Source organism: Dipteris shenzhenensis, chromosome 27 (genome assembly GCF_047967505.1).
Source record: "Dipteris shenzhenensis isolate YYH24624 ecotype China chromosome 27, Dip_SZ_1.0, whole genome shotgun sequence".
Lineage (NCBI taxonomy): Eukaryota > Viridiplantae > Streptophyta > Polypodiopsida > Gleicheniales > Dipteridaceae > Dipteris > Dipteris shenzhenensis.
In genome coordinates this window covers 34,686,376-34,699,351 of record NC_141622.1, presented here as the reverse complement: position 1 = coordinate 34,699,351, position 12,976 = coordinate 34,686,376, and positions in this window count along the sequence as shown.

Sequence of the window (12,976 nt, the reverse complement as noted above, 5' to 3'; positions counted from 1 at the left end):
TTAGGTAGGGGGGTTAGGACTCCCTTGGACCCCACAAGAGGACTTGCATTAGGCCTAATCCATTTCTTAACCCATATTCCTTATGAGGCCCTTTTGAGACCCCAATTCTCCCCTAATGTAGTCGTGGATGTTTTTTCTCGAGCAGTTTATGAAAACTTTGAAGGGATTTGTAAGGTAAAGAGCGAGACCAGAAGCAAGCATGGCAGAGGGATGGCTTGTGCAAGAGTCATTAGTATATATCACAGAGGTTCTTGCATCCATGGATCCCGATATGCCACAGGCTTGGCATAACAAGAATGATAATAGCATCACTGGTGAGGTTCCTCAAGGAAGAGGGATTGAAAGAAAGATGAGCGAAGAGCAAATGGAGAAATTCAATAAGTTTTATATCCTCAATAGTAAGAAGATGCAGAAGTGGATTGAGAGATATGAAGTGGCCAAAGCAGAAAGAATAGTTACAAGGAAGAGTAATTTATAGCCGATCGCAGCCATATCCACTGCCCTTCTCCCCACACACATGTCACTTGATTGGCTACAACTAGCTCTATGTAAAGCCCTTGGGGGGGTCACTATGTACAAACCCTCTATATCACGTGCGTTCAAGGCCTATATTTAAAATCCCTTATCTGTAAAATTTTTCATTAATAAAATGTACCCCTTTTCTATACAAATCTGTAATTTTTTTCCAAAACTATTTAAAATAGTCCCTTATGTATATTTATTTCTGTAAATTTTAGAAATAAAAAATATCCTTTTGTTGAACTCACGTGATAGAGTTACATATGATGAGTGTTGCATGGAACTCATCGATTCACAGAGAGTCACATTTGATTGTGGATTCATGGCTAACTTCACACAAGATAGCCGAGCAAGTGCTTTGGATACCAATCTTCTCTCCTGGCAGTTGGATTATTAGGGGACCATGTTGAGAGTTCATGCTCAACATCATGTGATCATGTGTGCATAGCACCATCACGTGATCATATGTGCATAGCACTAACCTTATAGAGTGCTATAAAGGAAAGGGTTAGCTTCCCTAACCCTAACCCTAAAAGGGTTTGTATATATTCTATTTTTTCAACTAATTCTAGTGTACAGTTAGTCATTTGTGGTGTGCTCTCTAGCTGTGCCCTCTCTCCTCATCTCCACTCTTCTCCTCTCCCCTCTTCATATTTTGTCATGGTATCAGAGCCTCCTTGTCTTCCGCTGAGACATTGAGATTCTTGAGAGTGTGAGAGAGATTGTGAGACTAAGAGTTCTCTTGAGTGATTGTGAGATCCTTCCCTTCACTTCCGTTGAGAGAAATTTATGTTCATGTGAAAATTTCCGTCCATGAGAGATTTCCATTATCTCCTTCCATTTGATTCATTGTTTGTGAGAGAGTACATTTGAGTGGTTCTTCATAGTGTGAGAGATTTCTGAGAGTGGTTTCCACCTATGAGAGCGAACGAGAGAGATTTATTTCCTTGAGAGCTTCAAGAGAGACATTTCTAAGCTTTGTAAGGTACTCTGATTGTGACAGAGACAGGGAGAGATATTTCATTTGTTGAGAGCTTCCAAAGCTCAGGATCTAGTCCCTCCTCTATCCAAGAAAAGTAATAGAGTCCCTTTATGCTCTCAGCCTCGACAAGGATGTCCGTTAATCTCATGGCTCCTTAGCCTCAGCTCATCGAACAACAGCACCTTGAGGAAGCCAATCAGCTGCAACTACAAGGCAGCTCCTCCTACGACCCTCAATGCAAGCAGCGGCTTCTTCTACAGCCAGTCGACTCCTTCAGCGAACGATAGTCGCCTCTCAAAATCGGACGTAGACCATCATAGGGCCTCCCAAAACTGCGACGCTGACAACAAGCCTCTTCACCGGCTCCAACGCTACTTGCAGCTTCTCCATCGACTCCAAAGCAACAAAGGCGGCTTAGCTCCCTCGACAACAAGGTCTCCTGAGCCGGCCGTCACCAACAAGCCATTAGACGCTGTGGATCCCGGGCGACCCCTATAGTAGCTACAACTACTTCATCGACACGCAGTGTCTCCAGCCGACCAAATAGCTCACGGCGGATGCTCTACGCCCCGTGTGGCAAACACGCCCGTCACCGCCCCGCGTGGCTGTAGCAACCTCCATCGACAGCGACAAGCCATGCGCCTCTCTTCAGTAGACGAACTGCGTGCAATTGCTCCAGCAAGCTTCTGACATCCCTGTCTCCATGCAGTATCAACGTTCCTAGTATCTCAGAGGCTTCCAGCGCATCTCCTGCTCAGCCGCCACAACGACCAGCCTCACCGACAAGGCTCACGGGTAGCACAAGTGAGCCGACGCTCACGGGCACCTCTATGACCTACTTCAAGTTTGCAAGGCTGAGGACCCGACAGCTCTCAGCCACCAACCAACTCCACCGGTAGCCCATCTAAGCAATCGACCTCTACAATGACGGAATTCTCAGACGACGTATAGTCTTCGCGACGGAATTGGAATCTTCGACGAAATCTTCGTTGATTCCGGTGCACCATTGGTCGACACGTGGCAGATAGGATAGAACCACGGTCTGGTGAAGATCACCTTGGGTTAACTGGTTGACCCACGGTTGGACATGTGGCACCTTATCTCCAAGTGCCACGTAATCTTATCTGACACATGGCAGTCCACTGCCACGTCAGCAACCCACGTCAGCATTGCCACGTAGACAAACACATCACCGACTGCCACGCCATCACCGACTGCCACGTCAGCACCGACTGCCACGTCATCACCGACTGCCACGTCATCAGTGACACGTCATCAGGTCACGTCACCTGCCACGTCATCAGTGACACGTCATTAGCCACGTCACCAGTGACATGTCATCAGCCACGTCAGCACTACCACGTCATCTGTGCCACGTCATCTGCCACGTCATCTGTGCCACGTCATCTGCCACGTCACTTGTGCCACGTCATCATTGCCACGTCATCAGTGACACCTCAGCACTGCCACCTCAGCACAGAGCTTCACTGGCACACCTCTTGCTAAGCACAGTGCCACATCATCACTGCATGTGACTCACAGTGACACATCATCATTGAGCACCATTTGCACTCCTTTTGCCCCTCCACCTAGATCAAGTCATATCTCTTGATCCAGGAAGAATTTGAGGGTGCTCCAAAAAGGAAAGTCACTCGATTTTTCGTGCTCTACGCGCTCGTTACATCACGCGCACATTTCGGCGCAAGTTACACTCACATTTAAGCCTCGCCGACAAAACCACTTCCTTCACGCACATTTGCCTCTACATCGACGCATCTGACCCAGCACTTAAAAAGAACAAAGGAAAAGGAATTATTTGCTGTTCTTTCATCGATCGACGGTTGGTTTAGATCTAGATCAGAGTAGACTAGATCGCCATAGAGGGGACGCTTTGAATTCCCCAAGTTGCCAATCTAAGCCATGCCCGAAATTCCCGACTAGTACCTACTCGGAGTCAGTCCATATGCTCACATCCGATTTCACATCATTGCATTACCTGAAACCATACGTTCATCAGTTCAGTGAGCAGACTTCAGAGTTCAGAGGCATTGCAGATTGATTCAGTGGGCAGATAGCACTTGATTTCACACACACATGCCACCATTGTAAAGCCTATTTGGCTATCTCACGGCATCGTGCACATCATTTTTTCAGCCTTGTAAAGCCTCTTGGCTATTCCCGGCATCATTGCCACAAGCCTTGTAATATAGGTCAGATCTTATTTACTGCAGTTCTATCTTCACCGACGGTACAGAGATTTCACTTGGCATCTTCAGTGTATTTGCAGTTGATTCATACAGAGTTTTTCCAGGACATTTTTTGAGTACATTGTTTGCACCATGTCGACTAGCAACCTCAATCTGGAGGCATCTGCTAAGTTAGACAACTCCAATTACGGTACATGGAAATACCGAATGGAGACCATTCTTGTGCTTCAGGACAAATGGGAGTATGTTGATGGATCCATACCTAGACCATTGGCCGATCCAGCCACCAGTAGCTCTACTCCATCTGTTGTCACAGCACCAGCAACGGGATCTACATCGGGATCTACATCTACACAAACAGTTTCCGCACCAGTAGCAGATCCTGCCATTGCCCGAGCTCAAGCAGAATGGGATAAGAAAGACAAGTATGCCTATCACCTGATCAAGCAGAATGTGCAAGATGTCATGCTAGGACAGCTCAACACAGTCAAGACATCAAAAGAAGCATGGGATATGTTCGCAGCTCTCTACGAGTCCAAGAACACATCCAGGATTCTCACCCTGAGAAACCAGATCAACCAGAGTTTCCGCAATAGCAATGAAACCGGTCATGCTTATGTACTCCGCATCAAAGACTACAACAATCAACTTGCAGCAGCAGGAGAGACTATGAATCCCGCAGAAATGGTTCAAGTAATCCTGAATGGACTAGGAGAAGGATATGAGAATCTGGTCCAGAGTATTGCCATCCAACGGCAAATTCCAACACTTGAAGAACTTCAGTCAGTTCTACTTGGTGAAGAACTCAGGACTCAGGCCATTCAAGCACGTAAAGGTCATTCTAATGATCAGGCATTCACAGCTTCAGACAGAAGCAGAGGCAAAGGCAGAAACAGAGGTAGATCATATCAGAAAAGTGGTCAAAATCAAAGTCAGAATCAGCATCAGCAGCATACTCAGCAACATCAAAATCAGCAAAGAGGAAATCATTCCAATCGAGGAAGATTCCAAGGACGAGGGAATGCATCCACCAATGTGTCAAACATTCAATGCAACTATTGTCACAAGTTTGGACACTATGAAAGAGATTGCCGCAAGAAGCAGTATGACCAAAGCGGTCAATCCAGCAGTAATCGAGGGAATTCTCGAGGAAGAGGAAATCATCGTGGTGGACATTCTAGTCACAGTCATTTTGCAAATGAACATGGGAATATGTTTCTTGCAAGTGAGGAATTGCATCAGACTGATACAATAATGCACCCAGACACTGATTTCAATCCCAAAGAGGATTTCAGCTATCAAGTCGACCAAGTGGAACAGGATCCTTGGTACATCGACAGCGGTGCATCATCTCATATGACAAATCATCAGGAATGGTTCACAGAAATGAAGCCATTAGAAGGTCAAAAGAATGTCATCTATACAGCAGACAATACACCGAATCCGGTTCAAGGGACAGGTGTTATCCCTATGAACAATTTCACTGGTACAAAAGGATTAGTCAAAGATGTGCTCTATGTTCCGAAGCTCAGTAAGAACCTTTTGTCAGTAGGTCAAATGACGGAACACAACTACAAAGTCATCTTCGACGGTGATGAATGCACTATCAGAGACAAATCCAAAAGAGGTCAGCTAGTAGCAAAAGGTGTCAAGGAAGGACGCTTGTACAGGATGCTAGCTACAGTACCAGATAAACATGCCATGTCAGCTCAAATGCAACAGATGCCACTATCTGCAAAATGGCACAAGAGATATGGTCATGTCAACTTCAAGTACTTGTTAGATCTCAGGAATCAAAATATGGCAATTGGGATTCCGAAGCTACAGTTTCTTGGAAAGGTTTGTGAAGCATGCTGCTTCGGCAAACAAAAGCGAACCAACTTTGTCAGAAGTACCTCTCGTGCACGAGGTATTCTTGATTTAATTCATACAGATGTATGGGGTTATGCCCAGACCCGCAGCATCAATGGTTCACTTTATTACTTGACCTTCATCGACGACTACAGCAGATATTGTTGGGTCTACTTTCTGAAAGAGAAATCTGAAGTGTTTGCCAGATTTCAAGAATTCAAAGCCATGGTAGAAAACCAGACAGGCAGAAAGATCAAGGTCATGAGATCAGACAGAGGAGGTGAATACATGTCTTCAGCCTTCATGAACTTTTGCAAAACTCACGGCATTCGAAGACAATTCACATGTGCAGATACTCCTCAGCAAAATGCAATAGCTGAAAGGAAAAATGGGACTTTAGCAGACAGTGCTAGAGCAATGCTTAGTGAAAAGCATCTTCCGAATCAGTATTGGGCAGAAGCAATAGCTACAGCTAACTACTTGCTTAATCGGCTTCCTACCGAACCGATACAAGGAATGACTCCTTATGAAGCATTCACTGGACACAAGCCACGCATTGGGCATCTCCGCATATTTGGTTGCATTGCATATGCCCACATACATGATGATCATCGCAGGAAATTGGATGCGAAGTCACGCAAATGCATCATGGTTGGCTACAGTGAAGAAAGTAAAGCATACAAATTGTATGATCCCATCAACCGCAAAGTCATTATCTCCAGAGATGTAATCTTCGATGAGGAATCAGAATGGAAAACCTCACCTACACAGGAGATAGAAGCATCGACTTCACAGTCATCTACAGAACAGGTTGATGAAGAAGAGCAAGAATTGCCAGCAACACCCCAATCAGCGTCACAGCAGCTCAGACGGTCTACTAGGGAAAGCAGACCACCAGTCAGATTGACCTATGCTCAGAAAGGCAAAGCAATTCAGGTGGAAACCACCAACTATGCTCTTATGACTACCATCATGGCTACAGAAGAGCCAGTGTACTTCGAAGACGCAGTAAATAAGCCAGAATGGCAAACTGCAATGAATGAAGAAATGGATGCTTTGTATAAAAATAACACTTGGGTATTATGCGACCTTCCACCAGGAAAGAAGGCCATAGCCAACAAATGGGTATACAAAGTGAAGTACAATCCAGATGGCAGTATTCAGAGATACAAAGCCAGATTAGTTGCAAAAGGATTTGCACAACAATATGGCCAAGATTATGATGAGACTTATGCTCCAGTAGCAAAGATGGATTCCATACGGTTCTTGATATCACTAGCGACACTCAGTAAATGGAATGTGTATCAGCTCGATGTCAAGAATGCATTTCTCAATGGTTATCTAGACGAGGAAGTCTACATGCAACAACCAGCCGGTTATGTTGAACCAGGACAGGAGAACAAGGTTTGCCATCTCAAGAAAAGTCTCTATGGCTTAAAGCAAGCACCCAGAAGTTGGTACAGCAGAATTGACAAGTATTTTGCTGATCTGGGATACCTGAAGTCAAATGCAGATCATACTCTCTACTACAAAGTTCAAGGGGAGGATATTACTATTGCACTTTTGTACGTAGATGATCTGATTGTGACAGGAAGCAAGGATAGCTTCATCAGAAAACTAAAACAAGACTTATCTGCAGAGTTCGACATGAAAGATCTTGGACTTATGCACTATTGTCTTGGAATTGAGTTCTGGAGAGATTCAGATAGCACATTCATGAGTCAGCTCTAATATGTTGACAGTCTCCTGAAGAAGTTTCATATGGCAGATTGCAAGATTACAGCCACTCCCATGGAACAGAGTTTGAAACTTACTAAAGATTCAGAAAAGCCTACAGTCAATGACAGATACTACAGGCAACTCATTGGATCTCTTATATATCTGACAATCACACGGCCAGATATTTGTTATGCAGTAAGCTCACTAGCACAGTTTATGGCAAATCCAAAACAGTCTCACTGGAATGCAGCCAAAAGAATCTTGAGATACATCAGAGGTACAAGACAATTTGGGATAGAATACAGAGGAAGTCATCCACGGTTGCATGGATACTGTGATAGTGACTATGTTGGAGATCATGAGACCAGGAGATCGACACAGGGATATGCATTTTTCCTTGGTCAAGGTGCTATATCATGGTTGTCAAACAAACAGCCAACTGTTTCTTTGTCTTCGACTGAAGCAGAATATAGAGCACTCACTACAGGTGCATGTGAGGCTATATGGCTCAGAAGACTATTGTCAGAAACAGATTACTTTGATGAATCAAAGCCAACAACAATATACTGTGATAATCAATCGGCTCAAGCATTGGCCAAAAATCCAGTATATCACTCCAGAACAAAACACATTGATGTCAGAGAGCACTTCATCAGAGAAAGAGTGTTACTTGGTGACATCACACTGCGGCATTGTGATAGCAAAGAAAATGTTGCAGATATCTTTACTAAACCACTCGGTAAAGAGCTATTCGAGAAACACCGACTAGCTCTTGGTTTGATGCAGAGGAAGGACATTCCCATTAAAGGGGTGTGATGGAATGTAATGCTCAGTCCTTCTTCGATTCCCTAGAATCATCATGAATCATCATCTTGAGGGAAGGCCTACTTCATGATGTTGATCTTGAGGGAAGGTGTTGAGAGTTCATGCTCAACATCATGTGATCATGTGTGCATAGCACCATCACGTGATCATATGTGCATAGCACTAACCTTATAGAGTGCTATAAAGGAAAGGGTTAGCTTCCCTAACCCTAACCCTAAAAGGGTTTGTATATATTCTATTTTTTCAACTAATTCTAGTGTACAGTTAGTCATTTGTGGTGTGCTCTCTAGCTGTGCCCTCTCTCCTCATCTCCACTCTTCTCCTCTCCCCTCTTCATATTTTGTCAGACCATACACAAAATCTCTGAAATTGATTTTAGACGATTTAGTATTTTCATTCTTGATGTAAAATGGTTTATAACTATTTACAACGGTCCCCATGCGACAGTGAGAAAAGATAGTAGCGATTTCTTTGCAATAGACTCCACCAAACTTTGGACCAATGAAGGTGATACTTTTGTTCTTCCCAAGCATTGTGAGCAGTGTATACTAATGATTTAATTAATCGAAGCTTTCATTTTAAAAGATCCATTGATACATGTACTTAAGCATAATTTCATATATATAATTGATGGCATTTGGCACCCATCTTCAATATAGGTGGTTTTTCATCCGGATCGTTCTGATCCAAGATGGTGGTACATGATCCAAGTTGCACCACGAAATAAGAAAATTTTTGAAGATAGAGATGTGGGTATGGAGATGCCACTACCAATGCTGGATCCAATTTATCCAAATGGATCTAGAGAAGAAGATGAAGATCACAATATGAGCCAAGAGGAAGATGTGCATAATGACATTGTATGGGAGGAAGATGGAGATCATGATATTGAGGAAGAAGATGACAATCATCAAGAATCACCACTTTTTATTGAAGAAGATGATCAAGTCTTAGGTGAATGCACAATGCTAGAGTACGATGATGATATAGGAGATCAACTCGATATAGAGTTAGAGATAGACTTGTTTGGCATGTTAGACTTGGCTCAGGATGAGAAGTCGTTAATGTAAATGCTCTTCATTGATTTTTTTCATCTCAAACTTGGACATGAATATATGAGCTTCAAACTTGATGTACATGCTCTTGTACTTTTATTCTCTCAAAGGATCAAACATGTATCGAAAGGAAAAAAAAATTGTCAGTGGGAAAAACTATCTTTAAAGGTTGGTATGGGAAAAAACACTCTCTATAAAACATCGCTATAGGAAACTGTCTCAGTGTCTCTATATAACGACCACTCACAAGTCTAGTAAGTGTTGCTATATAGCAACTCTCTTTAAAGTTCACTATATAGCGACACTTAACTAATCTTGCTTTGATTACTGACGATTAGTGCCCGACGCGTGCTAAACATTGGTGCTTAAGCGTCGAAATAGGGCCCATGCATAGTAGTGTTGTGTATATGTTTTAAGCTTCTTTCTTATGTGTATGGAATTAGGAACTGCACTTCTTGTAGAAAATGATGCTATAATTTTAAGGTTTGTGCTTGTTTAGATAATTGGTTTGAAGTGTGTAGTGTGCACAGGATTGTCATCATACAATATTTGTAATGGGTTTGAATTATACTTGTATCCATATTGGACATAGATCTCACATAGATCTTCTTATTTAATGATGACCATAAGTATATTGGTGTTTGGAGGAACACATAAATTCACAAAATAGCAAAATGGTCTCCCTAAAGTCCACCACATGTTGGCTGAGATACTCATACGTGTAAGGTATTCATCATAGTATTGTGCTACATGCAAACTTTGCAAGAAATCTAGAGACAAAAAGTTTGTGTGCAATCTATTGCTTGGGTTTCTTCATTATGTAAAGATGTTTTGATTGCCGCATCTCGAAGATCTTCAGACATTAGATTTGTGTGTAATAAGTATTTGATTGTGTCAAATAAGCAACCACTTGTAGTGTGTTCATAATCCCTTACACAGCAGAGGTTGTGTTGATGCAACACAATATCTATAGCCTCAAGTTTCTTCATTTAGGAAGGGTAGTATTGATATGTTTGTGTCTTTATCCCCTTTTTAAATCTTAAAAGGAAGCATGAAAAGCATAGTATTGATGAGTTTGCACCTTTGTTTCCTTTTTTGTATTAAAAAAAAAACAGCATAGTAGTATTGAAAAGTTTGTTTTATTGCTCCCCCTTCTTTAGAAAAGAAATAGTACTCTATGGAAGTCAACACTTAAAACTTTGGGAATGGATCAATATCCTACTATTGTAATTATATTTTCTTTGTGTTAAATAGCTTGTCTATTGAACATCGTACCATCCATAGTCTGTCCTATCATCACCTCATAGCTCGCCACCTACTGTCATCTACCTACAGCTCGCCACCTGTCATCTACCTGCATCTTGCCACCTATCATCTATGCCATGTTTGTGACCACTATGCTAACATCGTCTTGGTGCAACCACCACACTCATTCTTGGAGTTATTTTAGTGTTGACTATAGCTACTACTAATTAAACAAAAAAAATGTATTTACCTTAATTGGCTAGGTCACATGAGACCCACATTGGAGTCCCACAATTGTTAATATATTTCACATGATGGAGGAGTCCGCTTTCTTAATTTATGTTCTTAGCACGTCATCAAGTAGGTTTGAAACCACCCAGTGGTTGGAAGAGCATGTTTTTATAGTGTAATGAGAGTGCAATTAGTAGTTTAAAAGAAGTGGATAAAAGCTAATCCTAAACAAAAGAAAATGTATTTCCTTGTGCAACCACCACGCTGGTTCTATTTTAGTGTGGATTGTAGTTAATCCTAAGCCAAGGAAACTATATTTCCTTGAAACCATGGTGCTAGTTCTTAGAACTATTTTAATGCTGCTCACAGTTAATCCTAAAACCAAGGAAAATGTATTTCCTTGTGCAACCACCATGCTGGTTCTATTTTAGTGCGGCTTGCAATAGTTAATCCTAAACCAAGCAAGTGTATTTCCTTGTAAATGGTAAAATGAGTACCTCCTCATAATCTGTGAGCTATGCTAGACCATACGGTGAACTAACTCATAGCCCTGCCACTCAAGATTCTTGCAAAATTCTATAGCTTCTTCAAACCCCCAAACATTGTGTTGAAGTTGCTTGTCCGTGCCATCAGTTCTCACATTGCACTACATAGCTATCTGGATCTTCCTTCTTTCAACCCCTGAACTCCATGAACTTGTCCTTTAGGCTTGCTGCATTTGGATTCATTGGGTTGACTAACAAAATCGGTGGTGCTGATGGTACTAGCACTGGTGGTATTACTGGAACTTGCAGTTATTGTGGCCCTACTGGCACTTGTGGAACTTGTAGCACTACTGGCACTTTTTGCTCTACTGGCACTTGTGGCACTGCTGGCACTTGTGGCATTGCTGGTGCTACTGGCAGTGCTAGCACTATTAGCACGTCTGGCACTATTGGCACTTGTGGCACTTGCAATGTTGAGTGGATGATTAGATTAACTTATATTTTTGGATTTATATAGGCTTCCGTATTCCATGGAGCAATCGAGTTTTCTTAACTGACTAAGATTACTGGATCTACCAGATTAAAAAATGTTGGTGAAAAGAATTGGCTTGTCAGATCTTTGTGATTACCTGTATTGAGAATAAGTTTGCAATATTTGATGCTCCAAAAGTGAAATCCTACAATGGGTTCAATTTGGTACTTGATACATCTTTAGGTACTATGTATGCTTGCTTTTGTGCTAGCCTCTCCTTTTGTTTCTCGATACAACACTTCGCATAGGGTAATGGTTCTGGTACATGCTTGGGTTGACACTAGATTTGGATACCACGGAATACTCTAGGTAGTGCTAAAGTGTTGAGCCTCATCGGATTCTTCGGCTATGGGTTCCAATCCCTCTTCTACATGCATATGATTTTCCTCGTCTTCAAATTCTATGGCTGGATTCTTTTGGCCAATCCCTCTGGCTTGAAGTGGATTGTACTGTAAGCAATGGTTGGTTTGCCACACTAAGCCAATGCCACAATTTTGGTTATCAAAACAAGATTGCACTGCAATTGTTCATCTGACAAAGCCATACCAATGTCATCCTATGACGCTATTGGGATATTTTCATCCACCTTGGAGTGTTCTACTACTCTTACTGTGGTCTCAATAGTATGCGGATTTGCATCTGGTTCTTGAAAGTGCTTCTATTGTGATCACCTACGTGAAGCAATGGGTCTCGACTAATCCGTAGATCTTGAGATGCAGATCATCGCCCGTTGCTTTCCATTCCACCCGTATTGACAAATTCACTTCTCGGATTCTTCTCCTCCATAGCAAATATTCATCAATCCTGTAATAAAAATGATTTTTCCATAGAACTGTGCCTGTTATCCTTCACCCAAAACATTCCTTACTTTGGCAACTATAGTCTCGGAGTTGGTAGGGTACATGAATAGCAGGATCACTTGTGTATAGGATTCTCGAACCCACAAAAGTATTCCGATCTAATAGAAACTCAAAGTGCAATGCACAACTTATATACAGAATGCAAAATAACATTACATATACTGCAGAGAATGCATCATTGAAATGCTAATCAAAAACTCACAACACCATTAGGATTTGTAAAAGAACAGATCAATATATATGAAAGAAGTGCTATCCATTCCAAAATGTAAAGTGCAACAGTAGATCAAAATCTCTCTCCACACTCATAATCTTAGAAGATCATGTTCTGGCCCTCATACATTCTCCTTGTTCAAGACAATGGTTTAATAGTAACACTGTTACTCTAATAACAATGGTACTCTAATAATAATGAGCCACTTTAAATTAATCAAAATTCAATCCACCTTGGTGGACTGGAGGCCG